Source organism: Saccopteryx bilineata, chromosome 6 (genome assembly GCF_036850765.1).
Source record: "Saccopteryx bilineata isolate mSacBil1 chromosome 6, mSacBil1_pri_phased_curated, whole genome shotgun sequence".
Taxonomy (NCBI): domain Eukaryota; kingdom Metazoa; phylum Chordata; class Mammalia; order Chiroptera; family Emballonuridae; genus Saccopteryx; species Saccopteryx bilineata.
In genome coordinates, this window is record NC_089495.1 from 106,255,233 (window position 1) to 106,275,750 (window position 20,518).

General features: G+C 39.0%; 1 protein-coding gene across 4 annotated transcripts in view; it reads left to right on the forward strand.

Annotated features, from left to right (window-relative positions):
• The window catches only part of FNDC3A (fibronectin type III domain containing 3A), a 157,151-nt gene that overhangs the window by 46,756 nt on the left and 89,877 nt on the right, over window positions 1-20,518 (forward strand). The window lies entirely within an intron of this gene.

The window sequence follows — 20,518 nt, forward strand, 5'->3', positions numbered from 1 at the left end:
AGGAAGGGCCTAGAAGCATATTTCATAGTGAATATATCTCTTAAGATCGTAGTGTAGAACTAACTGGCTTTCTTGGTGAAAAAGTCCCATGCCTCAGACATCATCTGTTGTGTAAAATGTTTGCAGAAAAGATGCTTCTTCAGTTTCTCTCCTCTCCTACCCCTGGATACACATACAGAAATAATTGAGGGCAGAAATTAAATTTTACTTAGGTTTGTAGTCTTGGTACTTTTCATATAACCCAGCACATAGAGAATGCTCAATAAATGTTTAATTAAGTTGAATGAGAAAGATAAAAAAAAACCTAAGGTTTCTTGAGCATTTCTGTGTGCCATATAGAGTCTGTATAGACAAACAGTTTAATCTAAAAACCCTCCCTATTAAGAGGCAGATGTGACTTTTTTTCTTGTATACCTTTATTGAAGTATAATTCACATACCATATTTCTCACCAATTTAAAGTTTACAATTCACTAATTTTTAGTATGTCCACTGAGTTCTACAGCCATTAATTTTAAAACATTGTTGTCAACCCCGGAAGAAACCCTTATACCCATTAGCATTCATTCCCCATTTTCCTCCAAACCCCTTGGCCCTAGACAACTACTAGGCTATCTCTGTAGATTTATTTGCCTGATCAGTTTGTGGTTCTTTGTGGCTGTCTACTTGCACATAACATAATTTTTTCAAGATCTATCCACGTTGTAGCATGCATCAGTACTTCATTGCTTTTTATTGAGAAATAATTGTACATTGTATGGGGGTAACATTTTATTTATCCATTCATCAGTTGATAACATTTCGGTTGTTTCCACTTAGGGCTGTTATGAATACTGCAGTAGTAAACATTCATGTACAAGTTTTTGTGTGGACATACATTTTCATTTCTCTTGAATAGATGCTGAAGTGGAATTGTTGGGTTGCATGGGAATGAATGTTGAAATTTAAGGAACTGCAAAACTGTTTTCTCAAGTTTCTACTTTACATCCCCTCCAACTGGATATAAGGGTTCCTTATTCTTGCTAATATAGTACTTATTTATCTACCTTTTCGATTATACCTTTCCTAGTAGGTATGAAGGGGCATCTTCTGTGGTTTTAATTTGCACTTCCCTAATGTTTAATGATATCGAGCATCTTTTCAAGTGCTCATTATCTATCTGCATATTTTCTTTGAAGAGAAATGTCTGTTTTGATCCTTTGTCCATTTTTATATTGAGTTATGTATCTCTTTATTTTTGAATTGTAAGAATTCTTTATAAATTCTTCATATAAGTTCCTTATTGGATATATGATTTGCAGATACTGTATCACATTCTGTGGGTTAGCTTGTCACTCTCTGATAGCATTACTCTTTTTTTTCTATTTCTTCTCATTTATTCCTTACAGTCCAGTCCTGTAACCATTAGGTGTGGCAGACCAGTGGTAGTCAACCTGGTCCCTACCGCCCACTAGTGGGCGTTCCAGCTTTCATGGTGGGCAGTAGCGGAGCAACCAAAGTATAAATAAAAAGATAGATTTAACTATAGTAAGTTGTTTTATAAAGATTTATTCTGCCAAACTTAGCGAAAATCCGACATAAAGTACTTGGTGTAAGTAATTGTTATTATATGCTTTAACTTGCTGTAACTCTGCTTTATAAATTTTATAAAGTAAAGTTACTTCCCTACTTTATAAATCACCATTACTGTGGAACTGGTGGGTGGTTAGAAAATTTTACTACTAACAGAGATACAAAAGTGGGCAGTAGGTATAAAAAGGTTGACTACCCCTGGTTTAGACACTTGTCTTAGTTCATTAGGACTGCCATAACAGAATACCATGGACTGGGTGGCTCATAAACAACAGAAATTTATTTCTCATAGTTTTGGAGGCTGGAACTTCAAGATCATCGTGCCAGCATGGTTGGGTTCTGATGAGAGTCCTCTTCCCAGTTGCAGACTATTGACTTCTCACTGTACCTTCATATGGTGAAAGGAGCAAGGGAACTCTTTGGGTCTCTTTTTATAAGGCACTAATCCCCCTAAATGAGGGCTCTACCCTCATGATCTCATCAACTCCCAAAAGCCTCACCTCCTAATACCATCAGATTGGGGCCAGAATTTCAGTTTATGAATATTGGGGGACACATCCAGTCTATAGCAGCACTTTCCTAGTGGCAGTCAGGGAGGTGAACTACAGTGCCACTGAGTGGGATTTCAGAGTCTAAATTGAATGAGGAATTCATCATATAGAACAGCCTAGAATAGAAAATCAGAGCCCAGAGTGAGGAGGGAATTCACACATCGAGGTGGCCTGTACAGGCACTCAAGAGTCTAAGCAGACTGAGGGAGGTATTCTCAAGAAGCGGTGGCCTGGTGTGGAAGATATAAGAATCTGAGTAGAATAAAGTCATCAATACAGTGGGATGACCCAGCATAGGGAATCAGTGCCTGAATCAGGTGAGTGCATTTACATATGAGGGCAACCGGACAATTTGATGAAGAGTCAGAGATCAAATGGTGAGGAAGCCATCAGTGTAGAGGAGGTAGCCTGACATGGCTGGTGGTGCCAGCAGAGTCAGCTCATTCACATTCTGGGGGTGATCTGGAGTGGAGAGTTGGAGACTTGGAGCCCAAGTCAGATAAAAAGGATATTCACACAGAAAATGGCTTGTTATTGAATGGGGAAGGTATTCACACAGAGGGTCAGCTTGGCATGGGGTACCATAGTCACAGCAGGGTGATGAAAGTCACCATGCAATGAAGGCAGTCGTGAAGAATCTGAGCCCAAGCAGTGTGACAGTATTCACAGGGTGAGAGGTGACTTGGTATCAGATGTTGGAGCCCAAATGAAGTGATAAAGATGTTTTATTGTCTGCATTGAGGTAGGTGATGGAGTCCAGCAAGGAAAATCAGATCCTGAGCATGGCGAGGAGAGATACCCATGGAATGATAGGAGGTGTCAGGACTGAAGGAAAACCCCATCCACTCGTGGGAGGAGCATATGAAATGAGAGCCTGAGTGGACTTAGGAGGGCATGCACCCCTATGGAGGAATGACCTGGTGTGGATAATCAAGCTAAACAGAGTAAAGGGGTAGTCCACATAATGGGCTGAAGGTAGTATGTCTTCATATGGGGAGTCTGAGCTTAAATGTGGTGAGAAGAGAATATACACAAAATCAGAGTCGGTAACCCAGCATAGGGTATTAGAGCCTGTGTGTGACCACGTGGAACCAAGGAGAGGATGACATTCACATGGGGAGAGTGGAGGTTGGCTCAAGATGGGAAGTCAGAGCCTTTCATCTACGTTAAGTGGGTCATCGAGTGAGGAACATCTACAAGGGGTTGGAATGGTGACAGAAGTGGTAGATAGATAATATAATACTGGGGATTAAGAACTATGAGAGCCAGGTTTCTTAATATCAAGGAAGAAGGTTTAGATGTGGAAAGGGAGGAAGCTAGAATAAAACCTGTGGCTATTGAATCAGAAAAATCAGACATTTCTGATTCAAGGTCTGGGGCAGGGAAATTACAAATTGTGACTAGAACATATTGTTACCTCAGAAGAAGAAAGTACTCAAAAATGGATGGAAATATGTCAAAAGAACATAGTATCCAGCTAGAAGGAGCTTTGGCTAGCAAAATTAAGCACAATTTGAACATCAAAATCATAACAGACATGGATTAGAATCTACTGAATAAAATGGGAAACTAATGATAAGTCCAGAAATAAACAAACAAATAAATAAGAAAGTTTGTAAAAAATGGAGTTTACATAGTTTCAAATACCTCTCCACAAAGTACTTATTGATTAAAGGCAATCAATTAATAAATAACTTGACAATGGAGAAGCTTGGCAAGCACCATCTTAATTAAGTGATCAAATTATATGTCATAAGTAATGGTAGAAATCAAAATTGTGTGCTACTATTACCTGAAATGATGCATTGAGAGGAATGTGGTGTTACTTCTCTGATATTTCTGCCAAAATACTTAATCTGAATCTAAACACAAGAGAATTGACCCTGGTTGGTTGGCTCAGTGGTAGAGTGTTGGCCCAGCATATGGACATCCGTGTTCAATTTCCAGTCAGGGCACACACAAGTGACCATCTGCTCCATCCCTCCCTCTCTCCTCCTCCTCCTCCTCCTCCTCCTCCTCCTCCTCCTCCTCCTCCTCCTCTCTCTCTCTCTCTCTCTCTCTCTCTTTCTCTCTCTCTCTCTCTCTCTCTCTCTCTCTCTTTCTCTCTCTCTCTCTCTCCCTCTTCTCTTCCTGCAGCCATGGCTTGTTTGGAGCAAGTTGGCCCTGGGTGCTGAGGTTGGTTCCATGGCCTCGCAGGGTTTGCTCAGATAGATAGATAGCCAGCCATCCTCATGGGGCTTGCTTAGATAGATAGATAGATAGATAGATAGATAGATAAAAATATAAAAATACAAGGGAATAGTAGACAAACGTAAAGACATTTGGCAAAATAAGTAACATAATCTTCAAAAGTCAAGGTCATGAAAGTCAAGGAAAGACTGAGGAACTGTTCAGACTGAAAGAATAAGGGGACATGCCAACTAAATGCAGTATGTGGTTCTGAACTAAATCCTCAGAAAGCATGTTAGGACAACTGGTAAATCATATTTGGGGTTTTAAAATTAGATGGTTTATTATTTTCTAATTGCAAAGTACCATAAACTGAGTGGCTTAAAACTACAGAAATTTAATGTCTCATATTTCTGGAGGCTGGAAGTCCAAGATCATGGTGTCAGCAGGACTGGTTCCTTCTGGGGAGAATTTATACCTCTCTCCTAGCAGCTGGTAACGGCCAGAAATTCTCTAGATTTCTTGGCTGTAGATGTACCACTCCAGTCTCTGTCTCCATCTTCACATGCCTGTCTTTACAAGGGTATCATATTGGATTAGGATCCCACTGTGTACTCTAGATTGACCTTAATTAATTATATCTGCAATGATATAATCTAACAATTGTACTTAAATATATCTTTTTTGGGTGGACACAGTTCAACTTGTAACAGATAGTAATAACACATTTTCTGATTTTGCTAGTTGTGGTGTTGTATTAGAGAATGACCTTATTTATAGGAAATGCATACTAGAGTATCCCACATAACAGCATCTTATTTTAAATGGTTTAGGGAAGAAAGTTCTTTTGTGCCTCGGACATGTAACTTTTTTTTTATAAGTTTGTGATTGTTTCAGAGTTTTAAAAAATATATTACTTTAAGAAAATAATATTGGATATCTTAGAGGCTTTGGGAAGAATAGAGAGCCAGATTCAAGGCTCTAAGTTTCAGGAACAATGCCCCAAACCATGCTACAGAACTGGTCTGATTGGTAAATCATCATCAACTGATGATTGTACACATGCCTTTTCTTCACTAAGAATTCAATATTACTTGCTACCAGCAAAGATACATCTTCTGCAACAGGAATCTTATAGCTATCTACCACTGCCTCCTGGGTTATCAGCACTTATAGGTACACCTAGGTGACTCCTCCAACTCACAAAGGGGCTTCATATCCTGTGCACAAAAACAATTGACAGTATCTAGTACATGCAGGAATGGATGATTTAACTTTATGTATAAAACTTGCTTATTTTAGTACAACTAGAGCTAAATATGAGTTACCTAGTTAATCTCATTTGCAAAAGTGAAAGAAATGAAATCTTAGATTACAAAAATATAGTAAATGTAAGTTCAAAACAGGTTGTATCCTTTTAACATGTTTTTTGTGGGTTTTTTTTTTTTTTGTATTTTTCCAAAGCTGGAAACGGGGAGGCAGTCAGACTCCCGCATGCGCCTGGCCGGGATCCACCCAGCATGCCCACCAGGGGGCAATGCTCTGCCCATCTTGGGCATTGCTCTGTTGCAACCAGAGCCATTCCAGTGCCTGAGGCAGGATGGCCATAGAGCTATCCTCAGCGCCTGGGCCAGCCTTGTTCCAATGGAGCCCTGGCTGCGGGCAGGGAAGAGAGAGACAGAGAGGAAGGAGAGGGGGAGGGGTGGAGAGGCTAATGGGCGCTTCTCCTGTGTGCCCTGGCCGGGAATCAAACCTGGGACTCTTTGCTCGCCAGGCCAATGCTCTACCACTGAGCCAACCCAGCCAGGGCCCCTTTTAACATGTTTTTAAAAAGTATTGACAAACTGAGATTGAACCCATGAAGGTGACTCAAAGAGCACAGAATCATGAAGTCACTATTATAAAAGACAAAAATATGTGAAGGATGTTTAACTTAAGAGAAAAAGCTGCAACTTGGAATACATTGTTTTCTGCACCTTTAGAGGGCAGACTTTAGACTAACAGGTGAGAGTTTCTGGGAAGCAAATTTTGACGCACAGGGAAGAACTATCCAACAATATGGCTGTATAAAAATGGAGTCATTGCTTTGTTATGCCAGAGTTTCATCTCTCATCATATGTGCACATGCACTGCTTAGATGGTTTTGTAAAAGTAGTTCTTGCATAGAAGAAGCTTGATTGGTATGCACCAACATTCATTCTAACTAAAGATTCTTTGAGTCCAAAACAACTTGTTAATTAAATTGAGACCTCTTTAGTTAATTTTTGAGAGGAATACTCTGAGAGTTAAATTTATCAAATATATCTGTGTACAGGTACATTTTATAGTTATTGTGCCAGTGATTGGGTATTGTTCAGAATAGACTTATAAACAGGATGCCAACTAGTTAGTTTATTAATTCACATTTCTAATGAAATAAACACTTGGGAGAGAAACTTCCCCTGAACTTCTGAATCTTAAGGGGGCAGGAACAATAATGCTGTCTTTCACTTGCTACATAAAACCCTTACTTTACTAAAGTCTTTAAAGTATATTAGCTTCCTTCTGTTTTGTTCCCTTAACAACAGAAATTGTTCTTTTTTATCTCTAATTCTGTGTGCTAAAATAATGCCCTTTGTTTAGTAGCCATGCTGTCAATATTTATTAAAATTCGCTGCTAAGATATATTTAAGTATATTGGTATAGTTTTTTGCTTTGGTAACATCTGTGTACTAAAAATATACTTCTGTATGTAGGAATATTTTGTTGCCTCAGTGTCTTCATTATGAACATCAGTTAAGATTGTACAGTAATATAGAAATGTCTATTTAAATATCCAAATAGTGAGCCATAGATAATGCCTGGATATTGATCATTTGACCAAGTCAACTTGGGGAGGGAGTTGATAGCTTTTAATTTCCTTATTAGTGATAGATCTATTAAGATTTTCTATTTCTTCGTTATTGTCTTGGAAGGTTGTATGATCCTAAGACTGTATCTCTTCTAGGTTGTACAATTTGGTGGCATATAACCTTTCGTAGAACGGCTGTATGATCATCTGCATTTCTGTGGTATCTGTTAAAACTTCTTTTTCATTTCTAATTTTGAGTCTTGTCTCTATTTTTTTTTACTGAGTCTAGCTAAAGGTTTGTTTTGTTTCTTTTTTCAAAAAACCAGCTCTTTATTTTATTGATATTTTCTATTGTTTTTTTGTTTTGTTTTTTAGTCTCTAGCTTTATTTCTGTTTTTTTTTTTCCCCTTTTACTGAGTTTAGGCTTTGTTTCCTCTTTTTCTAGTACCTTTAAAAGTAAGTTTATATTGTTTAGTTGAGATTGTTTTTGTTTCTTGAGGTAAGCCTTGTATTACTATAAACATCTCTCTTAGTAGTGCTTTTGCTATATCCCATAGATTTGGGCATCTTATATTTTTATTTTCATTTGTCTCTATGTATTTTTTATTTTTCCTTAGTTTTTTGTTTTTCATCAACCTGATAGTTGTTCAGTAGCATGCTGTTTCAATCTTCACATATTTGTGATTTGTTCAGCTTTCTTCTTAAAGTTAGTTTCTAGATTCATACCATTATGGTTATAAAATATGCTTGATATGATTTGTCTTCTTAAATTTGAGACTTGTTTTATTTCTGAACATATACTCTGTCCTTGAGAATAATATATGTGCACTTGAAAAGAATGTATATTTTCTTGCTTAAGATGAAATGTTCTGTTAAGTCTAATCTAGTCTAATGTGTCATTTAAGACTTATGTTTTCTTGTTAATGTTCTGTCTAGATCAGGGGTCCCCAAACTTTTTACACAGGGGGCCAGTTCACTGTCCCTCAGACCATTGGAGGGCTGGACTATAAAAAGAACTATGAACAAATCCCTATGCACACTGCACATACCTTATTTTAAAGTAAAAAAACAAAACGGGAACAAATACAATATTTAAAATAAAGAACAAGTAAATTTAAATCAACAAACTGACCAGTATTTCAATGGGAACTATGGGCCTGCTTTTGGCTAATGAGATGGTCAATGTCCGGTTCCATATTTGTCACTACTAGCCCGTAACAAGTGATATGATGCACTTCTGGAGCCGTGACGCCTGCGTCCCGTGTCACTGGAAGTAGTACTGTACGTGAGCGACGCCGAGCTTTGCGGTGCTGCCACATACAGTGCTCCTCTCACTGACCACCAATGAAAGAGGTGCCCCTTCCGGAAGTGCAGCGGGGGCCGGATAAATGGCCTCAGGGGGCCACATGCGGCCTGCGGGCCGTAGTTTGGGAACCCCTGGTCTAGATGATCTATCCTTTGGTGTAAATAGTGTATTAAAGTCTCCAAATATTATTGTATTACTGTCAATTTCACCCTTTAGGTCTGTTAATAATTGCTTTATATATTTTGATGCTCCTGATTTGGGTGCATATATATTAATAAATTTTATGTCTTGTTGATTGTCCCTTTATCATTGCATTATATTCATCTTTGTCTCTTATTATTTTGGTTTGAAGTCAATTTTGTCTGATACAAGTATGGCTATATCTGCTTTTTTCCGGGGGTGGGAGTGATGCGATTGGCTTGGAATCTCAGCTTCCACTCCTTCACTTTGAGCCTGCCTGTCTTTGTAACTGAGATGAATCTACTAAAAGCAGCATGTACTTGTGTCTTCTTTTTTTATTCTAGTCTGTGCCTTTTGATTGGTGAATTCAGTCCACTTATATTTAGGCTGCTTATTGCTATAGGAAGACTTGCTACTGCCATTTTATCGTTTACTTTCTGATTGTTCTATATCTCCATTGTTTCTTTTCTTTGTTTCTGTCTACTAATTTTGTTTGGTGATTTTCTATGATGTTTTCCTCCATTTCCTCTTTTTTTTTATGTTTAGTGGTTACCATGAGGTTTGCATAAAACATCTCATAGATAAAACAGTCCTTTTTTTATAGCATTTTCATTTGCCTATATATGTTCTTTCCTTTTCCTCCTCTTTTGTATTTTTATTGTGACAAATTATCCTGTTTATGTTGTGTGTTACCAATTTGAAGTATCTATATTTCATCTTAACACTTTTCCCCCCTTTAACCTTTGTGCTAGACTATAATTAAGTCTTTAACATCCTATTCTGAAAGTTGGTTCACCTTTCTATTCTGTCTACCTCCTTATTTAAAGTTTTGTGTACTTTTGCCTTTTCTTTTTTTGAGGTAGAAGAGCTCTTTGAACATTCTTGTAAGGCAGGTCTTGTGACAGACTCCCTCAGGTTGTGTTTTCTGGGAAAGCCTTTATTTCTCCTTCATATTTTAAGGATAACTTTTCCATATAGAGTATTCTTGGCTGGCAGTTTTCAGTTTAAGTTTTTAAGATGTCATTTCTTCACTCTTGCCTTTCCTGTAAAGTTTCTTCTGAAAAATTTGATGATAGCCCAATGGGGTTTTGTATGCTACTGTCTTTTTTCCTGGCTGCTTATCAAATTCTTTCCTTATCATTGACTTTTGACATTTTTTAATATAATGTGTCTTGGAGAAGGTCTTTTTGCATTGAGATAATTAGATGTTCTATGAGCTACTTGTAGTTGTATGTCCATTTCTTTCCCCAGGTTTGGAAAATTCTCATCTGTTATTTTTTAAAACAGGTTCTCCGTTCTCCTTTTCTTTTCCTTTTGGGATACCCATTGTTCTTATGTTGCCCTTTCTTCCCCCCCCCCTTTTTTTGTTCTTTTCTGAAGCTGGAAACGGGGAGAGACAGTCAGACAGACTCCTGCATGCGCCTGACCGGGATCCACCCGGCACGCCCACCAGAGGGCGAAGCTCTGCCCCTCCGGGGCGTCGCTGTGCCACGACCAGAGCCACTCTAGCGCCTGGGGCAGAGGCCAAGGAGCTATCCCCAGCGCCTGGGCCATCTTTGCTCCAATGGAGCCTTGGCTGCGGGAGGGGAAGAGAGAGACAGAGAGGAAGGAGGGGGTGGGGGTGGAGAAGCAGATGGGCGCTTCTCCTATGTGCCCTGGCCGGGAACCGAACCCGGGTTCCCCGCACACCAGGCGGACGCTCTACCGCTGAGCCAAGCGGCCAGGGCCATGTTGGCCTTTCTAATAGATCAGATAGTTCTCATAGAGTTCTTTCACTTTTTAAAAAGTCTTTGTTCTCCTCTTCCACTTTATTATATCTACATTCTATCTTTGAGCTCACAAGTTCTCTCTTCCATATAGTCTACTATTTCCAATACTTTTTGGTGCATTGTTTATCTCATTTATTGAGTTTTTCAGTTACAGAACTTCTGTTCCTTTCTTTTTTAGAATTTCAGTTTCTGTAGTACTCTTTCTGTTCATTAATTTTATTCTTGAGTTTATTGAACTGCCGTTCTGAGTTTTCTTGTATCTTATTTTCTTCAAGACTATTTTGAATCCTCTGTAATTTAGGTAATAGTTTTCCATGGCTTGGTTTGGTTTCTGGAGAATTATTTTGTTTTTGTGATATCATGAATATTCATTGTATTTATTGGATTGTTCTTTTACCAGTGCCTTTGAAAAATGGCGAACACCTTGCTTATTTAGCTACAGCTTTATTAACTTTGATTTTAATAGTTTAACAGGTTGGTAACCTGTGGTGGCGCAGTGGATAAAGTGTCGACCTGGAAATGCTGAGGTCGCCGATTCGAAACCCTGGGCTTGCCTGGTCAAGGCACATATGGGAGTTGATGCTTCCAGCTCGTCTCCCCTTCTCTCTCTCTGTCTCTCCTCTCTCTGTCTCTCCTCTCTCTCTCTCTCTCTCTCTCTCTCTCTCTCTCTTTCTCTCCCTCTCCTCTCTAAAATGAATAAATAAAAAATAGTTTAACAGTTTAACAGGTTGGTGACTACAAGTTTGTCTTTTGTTTTCCAGCAGATGGCGCTGTGTTGCAGGGTTTTGGTTTTTCTTACCTAGGTTGACTCTAACTGTATTTGAGAGCTAGCATTTTCCACCCTCCACAACCTCTGCCAGAGATGTTGTAGTAGCCTTCATCATTGCTTGTGCCTTCTGCTGCTGCTATAATTATGAGGGTTGCTGCTTGTGTCACCAGGATAGTGGGTACCCCTACTGTGTCGGATGATCACCTTGGTCTTGGACTCCACCACCATGTTGGGGGGGAATGGCGTGGGTAGAAGGGGAGCTGAGATCTTGAGCCCTGCCACCACTGCTGCCAGGTTCCCTGTGATCACTGACACAACTGTGGCCAGGAGTTGTGTGTACCACCTCTGCTACTACTACCAGGTTATTGTAGTGCAGGCAATGCCACAGCTATGGGAGGGAGCTGGAGTCCCAGGCTCCAATTCCACAGCTCCGCTTCCTTTTCTTCACCGTGGTGGTTTTGTGGGGCCAGAATCGGGGCCCTGCCTCTTGCTGCTACTGTGCTCACTGGGCCAGTGAGCTCAGTTTGGACAGCTGAGGGACTGGGATCACAGGCACGGTTCTTGCCATTTCTCCAGTTCCTCCCGTTTATTCCAGTCCACCAATTTTCAGATGTACACATAGGTGGATCTTCATCACTACAAATCTGACTGAACTTAACCAAGTTCTTTACTTCTACAGAAATTATAAGTAACTCAAGCTGATTCTAATTCCCATATTAGTAGACAGTGTTTAGTTTTTCATAATTTAACAAACCAAACCATGGAAACATTATGTCCTTAATGCATTACTTAGAAAATCTTAACTACCCTTAGAAAATGCTGTAAAGCTTGGGTAACTATTTTTCATACTGCTGGAAATCATATTATTCTATTAAAAACTTTGTCCTTTAGCCTGACCTGTGGTGGCGCAGTGGATAAAGCGTCGACCTGGAATGCTGAGGTCACCGGTTCGAAACCCAGGGCTTGCCCAGTCAAGGCACATATGGGAGTTGATGCTTCCTGCTCCTCCCCCTTCTCCCCTTTCTCTAAAATGAATAAATAAAACCTTAAAAAAAACTTTGCCCTTTACAAGTCCTTATAAGATAAATCTTCAGTTCAAATAGAGAAGCTTAAAATACTAGTTTTGAAACACTAATGAGTCTTGTTTGTGAAAATGTATAACAGATCATCCATTCATAAATCTAGTCCGTTTTAGGTTAAATGAATGACTATGACTCATCATAAGTACATTGTGTAATTGTCCCAGGTTGTCCTTTAAAGCTATTGAATGTTACTTTTCAAGAGAAACCATGTTACATATGACTTAGTTAAGAGAAAATTGCAACATTTATTCTAGAAAGGAAAACAAAGGCAAATTAAATTGTGGTTATTTTTTATGAATCTAGTGAATAAAATGAGCTTGTTAGAGTTATTCTTTTGGAAGTAGGAAATCTAAAGCAGTTTAGTGAGATCTATTAAAATAAGTGACAAAAAAAACCCACCTAAATTAAAGAAGAGAAATTAATAAGTGATGGAAAAAGGAAATTAAGACCCAGAAATATAAATATATGAAATAGTTTATATTAACTATTGCATCTGACACTTTTTAAATATTGGTTAGTGAAATGGACCTAGCAGGAACTGTGTCTTCTTTGAACTGGCTTCACAAAATAGTATTTTATTAACTAGGCAGAAATATGAATATAAAATGTTTATTTTGAGTGTAATTTCCTCTTTAAGTGATTTGTTTTTCTATTTTAGGAAAAAACCCACCTATTAAAGGTAGCTAAGAGCTAGGGAATGAGGAAGATAGAAAAACAGGTTGATTTAGAATGAGAGGGAAATAGAAAATTAGATAATTTTAAAGGCAAGAAATAAAAATGAATTTGGATTATTTAAATAATGAGGAGAATCAAAAGTAAAAGAAGAGCTAGAGAGAGGATCTTTATTTTAAGCACTTTTTATACTAATTATTCTTTAAAAACTGCATATCCAAGGTAGTTTCTGTTCCGCTTGGTTTTTAAAGCTTCTTTTTAAAAATATTATACTAAATAGTTATACAATGAGTATAGTATATCTAAGTAAAAAAATAGTAACATATTTTCATAAGAGAGGTTGGAAATTAAATGACCATTCACATGGTTATTTATTTTTGTTTCAAAGTAGTTGTTAGGTTCTAGGTAATGGATAAAAAATTTGAAATATCTTTTCTATAGAAGAAAAATTTTGCTATTTGTTCATAATTTCTCAGATGTTTGCTCCTTTCTATATTTATTAGTCAAATTTACTGAAGGCTTTTGGTTGCAATTGGCATCATTACTTAAGTGAATGTTCGCCATTTAGACATACATACTGTTTTTTACTGACCATTCTGATTATTTTTAATCTTCATATTTTAATATCTGAAAAAATTAAAGAAATGTGCTGTGTCAATGAAGTCTATTCCTGGCACTATATACACTTAGGAAATATTTATTAACTGAGAAAATGACCTCAGTAGAATAGTTATGTACAAAATATAGGTAATCTCTCTTTTAAACTAGATTGAGTACATTATTATTTTTATTTTTAATTTAAGTGTCCCACTCAATATAACACCCTTTTACACACCATATCGTGCTCCCTGCTGCCCCATACAAAGACTCTTTCCACCCCCATTTTACCCCCCCACTGTCCCTCCCCCCTCTACTTCCACTTCACCTTTCCCTCTGGCTATGGCTACCCTGTTGTCTGTATGTATGTGCTATGTATGTGTTTTGGCTGATCCCTTCACCTTTGTTAATCCTGTCCCGTCTTCCCCCTTCCTTCTGACAATTGTCCATCTGTTCCCTGTGACCCTGCCTCTGTTTCTATTTTGTTCCTTAGTTTATTGTGTTCATTAGATTCCACATATAAGTGAGATCATATGATATTTGTCTTTCTTTGCCTGGTTTATTTTACTTAGCATAATAATCTGCAGGCCCATCCATGCTGTTGCAAAAGGTACGATTTCCTTCTTTTTTACTGCCACATAGTATTCCATTGTATAAATGTACCACAGCTTTTTTTATCCACTCTTACACTGATGGACACTTTGGCTGTTTGCAAATCTTGGCTATTGCAAACAACGCTGCAGTGAAAATTGGGATGCATATCTTCCTTTGTATTAGTGTTTTTGGATTCTTAGGATATATTCCTAGAAGTGGGATAGCGGTTTTATTTTTAATTTTTGAAGTAATGCCATACTCTCCCACCAGCAGTGCAAGAGGGTTCCCTTTCTCCACACCCTCACCAGCACTTGTTTGTTGATTTGTTAATGAAAGCCATTCTGGCAAGTGTGAAGTGATATCTCATTGTGGTTTTAATTTGCATTTCTCTAGTGATTAAGCATTTTTTCATATGCCTATTTGCCATCTCTATGTCCTTTTTGGAGAAGTATCTACTCAGGTTCTTTGCCCATTTTTTAATTGGATTGCTTCCCATCTTGGTGTCGACTTTTATAAGTTCTTCATAAATTTTTGTTATTAACTCTTTATCAGACATATTGGTGAATATGTTCTCCCATAAGTGAGCTGTCTTTTTATTTTGTTAGTGTATCATACCTTTGTCAAAGGTCTATATTGCCAAAATGTGTGATCTCGGTTCTCATCATGTTTGACCTCTTCAGCAATATTTGATGTAGTGTATTATTTTCTTCTTGAAACATTGTTCTCTTGACTTTTCCTTCTGTAGGTTTCATGTTCTGTTTTTTCTCCTACCTTGCAACTCCTTTTTAGGCATTTTTGATGTGTATTAAGATTTAAGTTCAAAAGTATGTAAAAAGTAAGTGAAATAAGCCTGTCACAAAAGGACAATTACTGTATGATTCTTCTTAGAGTAGTAAAATTCAGAGACAGAGAGTAGAATAGTGATTACTAGAGGCAAGGAGGAAAATCGGGCATTATTGTTTAGTGTGTACCAAATTTCAGTTTTGTTAGATGAAAAAGTTCTGGAGATGAAAGGTGGCAATGATTGCACAACAATGTGTTAGTACTTAATGCCACTAAATTGTGACTTAAAAATAGTTTAAAATCACCCTTACTGGCCCTGGCCAGTTGGCTCAGTGGTAGAGTGTTGGCCTGGTGTGTAGATGTCCCAGATTTGATTCCCAGTCAGGAAACACAGGAGAAGCAACCATCTGCTTCTCCACCTCTTGCCCTTCCCTTTCTCTTTCTCTCTTCCTCTTCCTGTAGCCATCCATGGCTTGATTAGTTCAAGCACATTGGCCCAGGGTGATGAGAGTGGCTCTATAGAGCCTCTGCCTCAGACACTGAAAATAGCTTGGTTGTAAGCATGGTCCCAGATGGGCAGAATATCGGCCCCAGACAGGGATTGCTGAGTGGATCCTGGTCAGGGCACATGAGAGACTCTGTCTCTCTGTCTCCCTTCCTCTCACTTGGAAAAGAAGAAGGGGGAAAAAATATTACCCTGGACAGATGGCTCAGTTGGTTAGAGCTTCATCCTAAAGCACAGAAGTTGCCAGTTCAATCCCTGGTCAGGGCACACACATGAACAGATTAATGTTTCTGTCTCACTTTCCCTCCCCTTCTTCCTCTGTCTCTAAAATTAATTTTTAAAAAATAGTTTAAAATGGAGAACTTTGTTATGTATATTTTAATCACAATTTTTAAAAATAAATTTTAAAAATTTTATTTTCATTTTTGCCTGACCGATGGTGGCACAGTGAATTGAGCATCAGCCACAGACACTTGGGGTCCCCAGTTTGAAACCCTGAGATCGCTGGCAATACCACAGGCTCCTTGGCTTGAGTGCTGGCTTGCCAACTTGAGCATGGGGTTACTGGCTTGAGCACGGAGTTGCTGACTTGACTGTGGGATCATTGACATCTCAAGGTTGCTGACTTGAGCACAAGGTCATAGGCTTGGCTTGAACCTCCCCCACTCCTCCCCGACAAGGCACATATGAGAAACAATGAACAACTAAAGTGAAGCAACTATGTATAAGTTGATGCTTCTCGTCTCTTTCCTCCTTTCTCTCCCTTCATGTCTCTCTCTCACAAGAAACCTTTTTTTTTTAACAACAAAAATGTACATAAAAGAACCTGAAGCCAGAATTTAAATGATGTGGGAGATAGAATTCTAAGATGTCCTTCAAGAACATTGTCCTCTGTTGTACACACCATTCAATAATTACTGGGATTATGACTATGGTTAATTTTACTTTCATGATTGAATTATATTCTGTGGTACAGTTAACTTTCTTTTTTTTTTTTTAATGAGAGGAGAGGAAATAGACTCCCACATGCGCCTCAACCAGGATCAACCGGCAACCCCCCATCTGGAGCCAATGCTTGAATCAGCCAAGCTATCCTCAGCACCTGAGGCAATATTTGAACTAGTTGAGCCACTGGCTGTTAGGGGAGAAAAGAGTGAGAAGGGGAAGAAGGATGGGAATAGAAGCATATGGTTGCCTTTCATGTGTGCCCTGACCAGGGTTCAGACCCAGAATGTCTGCACACCGAGCCGACACTCTGCCAAGTGAACCAGCCAGAGTCTAGACTTGAATCTTGATGGCCATTTATTTTATTATACATTCTTAAGAATATCAGTAGAATTAGCCTTTTTGTAGTAAGGAAAAATTTTACTTTTAATGAATGTATTATATATATGTATACTTTTTTTTTTTTTTTTTTTGTATTTTTCTGAAGCTGGAAATGGGGGACAGTCAGACTCCCACATGCGCCCGACCGGGATCCACCCGGCACGCCCACCAGGGGCGATGCTCTCTGCCCACCAGGGGGCGATGCTCTGCCCCTCCGGAGCGTCGCTCTGTTGCGACCAGAGCCACTCTAGCGCCTGGGGCAGAGGCCAAGGAGCCATCCCCAGTGCCCGGGCCATCTTTGCTCCAATGGAGCCTCGGCTGCAGGAGGGGAAGAGAGAGACAGAGAGGAAGGAGAGGGGGAGGGGTGGAGAAGCAGATGGGCGCTTCTCCTGTGTGCCCTTGCCGGGAATCAAACCTGGGAATTCTGCACGCCAGGCCTACGCTCTACCACTGAGCCAACCGGCCAGGGCCTGAATGTATATTTTTTAAAAATAATGTTGACACATTTTCTTCAGGTGCCTGTCCCTTTATGGTAGGAGATTACAGGAATTTTTTTCCCTTCTTTATACTTTCTGTATGATAATTTTGACAAGTATTAATTGATTAATCATATAAATGTAGATTTTTTTTTCTTGAGCTGATATCCTGAGCTCATTAAGGAAAATAGTGACCCATTCAATCACTTTTAGTGCAACAAGTGGATATTTTAGCTAGTAAAAACTAAAAAAAAAATAAGCTTGACCAGGTGGTGGCTCAGTGAATAATAGAGCGTCAAACTGGGACGCGGAGGACCCAGGTTCAAAACCTCAAGGTCGCCTGACCAGGCGGTGGCACAGTGGATAGAGCCTCTGACTGGGATGCGGAAGACCCAAGTTCAAGACCCCAAGGTCGCCAGCTTGAGCGCAAGCTCATCTGGTTTGAGCAAAAGCCCACCAGCTTGAACCCAAGGTCGCTGGTTCCAGCAAGGGGGGTTACTTGGTCTGCTGAAGGCCTGCGGTCAAGGCACAAATGAGAAAGCAATCAATGAACAACTAAGGTATTGCAATGCGCAATAAAAAACTAATGATTGATGCTTCTCATCTCTCTCCGTTCCTGTCTTTCTGTCCCTGTCTATCCCTCTCTCTGACTCACTCTCTGTCTCTGTAAAAAATAAAATTAAATAAATAAATAAAACCTCAAGGTCGCCAGCTTGAGCGTGGGCTCATCCAGCTTTAGTGTGGGCTCACCAACTTGAGTGCGGGGTTGCTGACTTGCGACCATGGGACCATAGACATGACCCCATGGTCACTGGCTTGAGCCCAAAGGTCACTGACTTGAAGCTCAAGATCTCTGGCTGGAGCAAGGGGTCATTTGCCCTGCTGCAGCCTCCCGGTCAAAGCACATATGAGAAAGCAGTCAGTGAACAACTAGACTAAAGGAGCTGCAACGAAGAATTGATGCTTCTCATCTCTCTCCATTCCTCTCTGTCTCTATCTATCTGTCTCTTTCTGTCACAAAACAAAACAAAACAACCTAAAAAAAAAATGAGCATACCACGCTTTTACACATAATAATCTGATAATTTTTGAAAATTATGAAGGCATAAAAATGAAATATATAAATTTGATATCATAATATAGAACTGGCTTTTTTTTTTTTTTTTTTTTTTTTTTATTTTTCCGAAGCTGGAAACCGGGAGAGACAGACTCCCGCATGCGCCCGACCGGGATCTACCCGGCACGCCCACCAGGGGCGAAGCTCTGCCCACCAGGGGGCGATGCTCTGCCCCTCAGGGGCTTCGCTCTGTCGCGACCAGAGCCACTCTAGCGCCTGGGGCAGAGGCCAAGGAGCCATCCCCAGCGCCTGGGCCATCTTTGCTCCAATGGAGCCTTGGCTGCGGGAGGGGAAGAGAGAGACAGAGAGGAAGGAGAGGGGGAGGGGTGGAGAAGCAGATGGGCACTTCTCCTGTGTGCCCTGGCTGGGAATCGAACCCAGGACCCCTTGCACACCAGGCTGACGCTCTACCACTGAGCCAACCGGCCAGGGCCTAGAACTGGCTTTTAAAATTTCTGATATTGAGATCAGAAAACAATCCCAAGACAAAAAATAATTTAAATGTTGAGAATTTTCTCAACCCCAAAAATATATCAGTATAAGCAGGGCTGTTTTATGGAAAATGATGTATTTATTTGGATCCTCTCTATTTAACCAAACCATTCTGTGAAAGAATGCTAGGTAAAGAGACCAGTATTTACTACAAAACTACTTTGTGCTTTGCATATGTTTTTCTAACCCTGTGTAAGAATGTCTAGAAAGATCACTTTTCTTAATAAAAATAAAAACCAGACTCTCTAAATTTAGCTTCAGTAGAAGGATTTCCTGGTAAGAAAGACATCTGAATTATAAATAAAAAAATCTATCTTAGTTTATCCTTGTAGTTACTGTATTTACAATTTTGGACTAAGGGAAGTGCTAATTAAGCATTCTAACCTAAGCATAAACTTTCCTATTTTTTCCCCCAAGCATAGTTGGAATAAGGCAAGGCTAGGATCTTCAGAGAACATTTATATAAAGTTGTAAAGAAGAATTTATATAAAGTTATACAAAGAATTTATGTAATATGATTTACGTACCATCTGCAGAGATTGCCCAGGAAACAGGAAAAAAAACGTTTCTTATATGGTAGTATGTTGGATGTAATTTTTAATATATACCTAAATACAGAGATGGAAAAATCTATCTTTTTCCAACTTATGTAGAATTCTCACAGTTCTCAATTTTCTCTCACATGGCAACCAACATTAGGCCTAATTTCATTTCTCAGACTCTTATATCTGCAAGTATGACTTGTGTTCCCCACTGTGGTTATGGTGTTATATTGATGCACATCCATATATGTTTCCATTTACCATAAGAGTTATGCAATAATATAATTATAATGGTGTTAAAAGATTTTCTTGCAGGTGTGTATTAATTTCTCTTAGACTCCAGAGGTTAAGTAACTCTCTGCTAGCCATAATTTTAACATAAAACTCTAATCTCAAAACCTTAAAGATGTAGATTTACTTTTAGAGAGTTAATTTTAATCAAATCCTGTTTCCATTCTTTATAGATCAACAAAGTTTTGTCTTTGACATCCCATTCTGTTTCATTTTATTAACATTTTTGGAAAGCCTCTTTTTCATTACAATAAAATATCATATTTTAGTGTTTTTATATGTAATTTTAATATGTAGAAATTCCTCAGCCTTTTGTTCTCAGTCACTCATGCTCAGTTGCTTGACAGAACACAGAAAACACAACTAAATGCATGCTTTTTTCTTGGAGAATTTGCCCTAAATTTCTCCCTGTCCTGAAGGACAGTTTTTCTTGATGGCCATTTGAAAGATATATACCACTTTATAACCTAGTGGGAGGGAGACAGGCCAAGTATCTACAATTAAAACAGAGTAATATGTGATATGATGGAATTAGGTGTGCTCAGATACTTATTGAGGGCCAGAAGAGGAAAGCCTAACTAAGCTTGATGCTTAAAGAAATAGAAGATAGCCAGAAAGAATAAAATAGAGAAATATCTTAGAGGCAGAAAGAATAGCATATGTACAGGTATAACACAGAAATTAGAGGAGCCAGGGCCTCTGCTTAATCTTATTATAAATTACCTATATACATAAATAAGACTCGGTTTCCCAGTCTGGTAATATTTGAACCTGAAGTGAATGAGAGGGAAATGAGGCCTCTATTCCTATCTTTGCCTTTTGTGGAGTATTTTTCTTACTCTTTGCAGCTGTTGTTAGCATGCCAACAACACAGTGGGTTTTTAATCTTCCTTTTT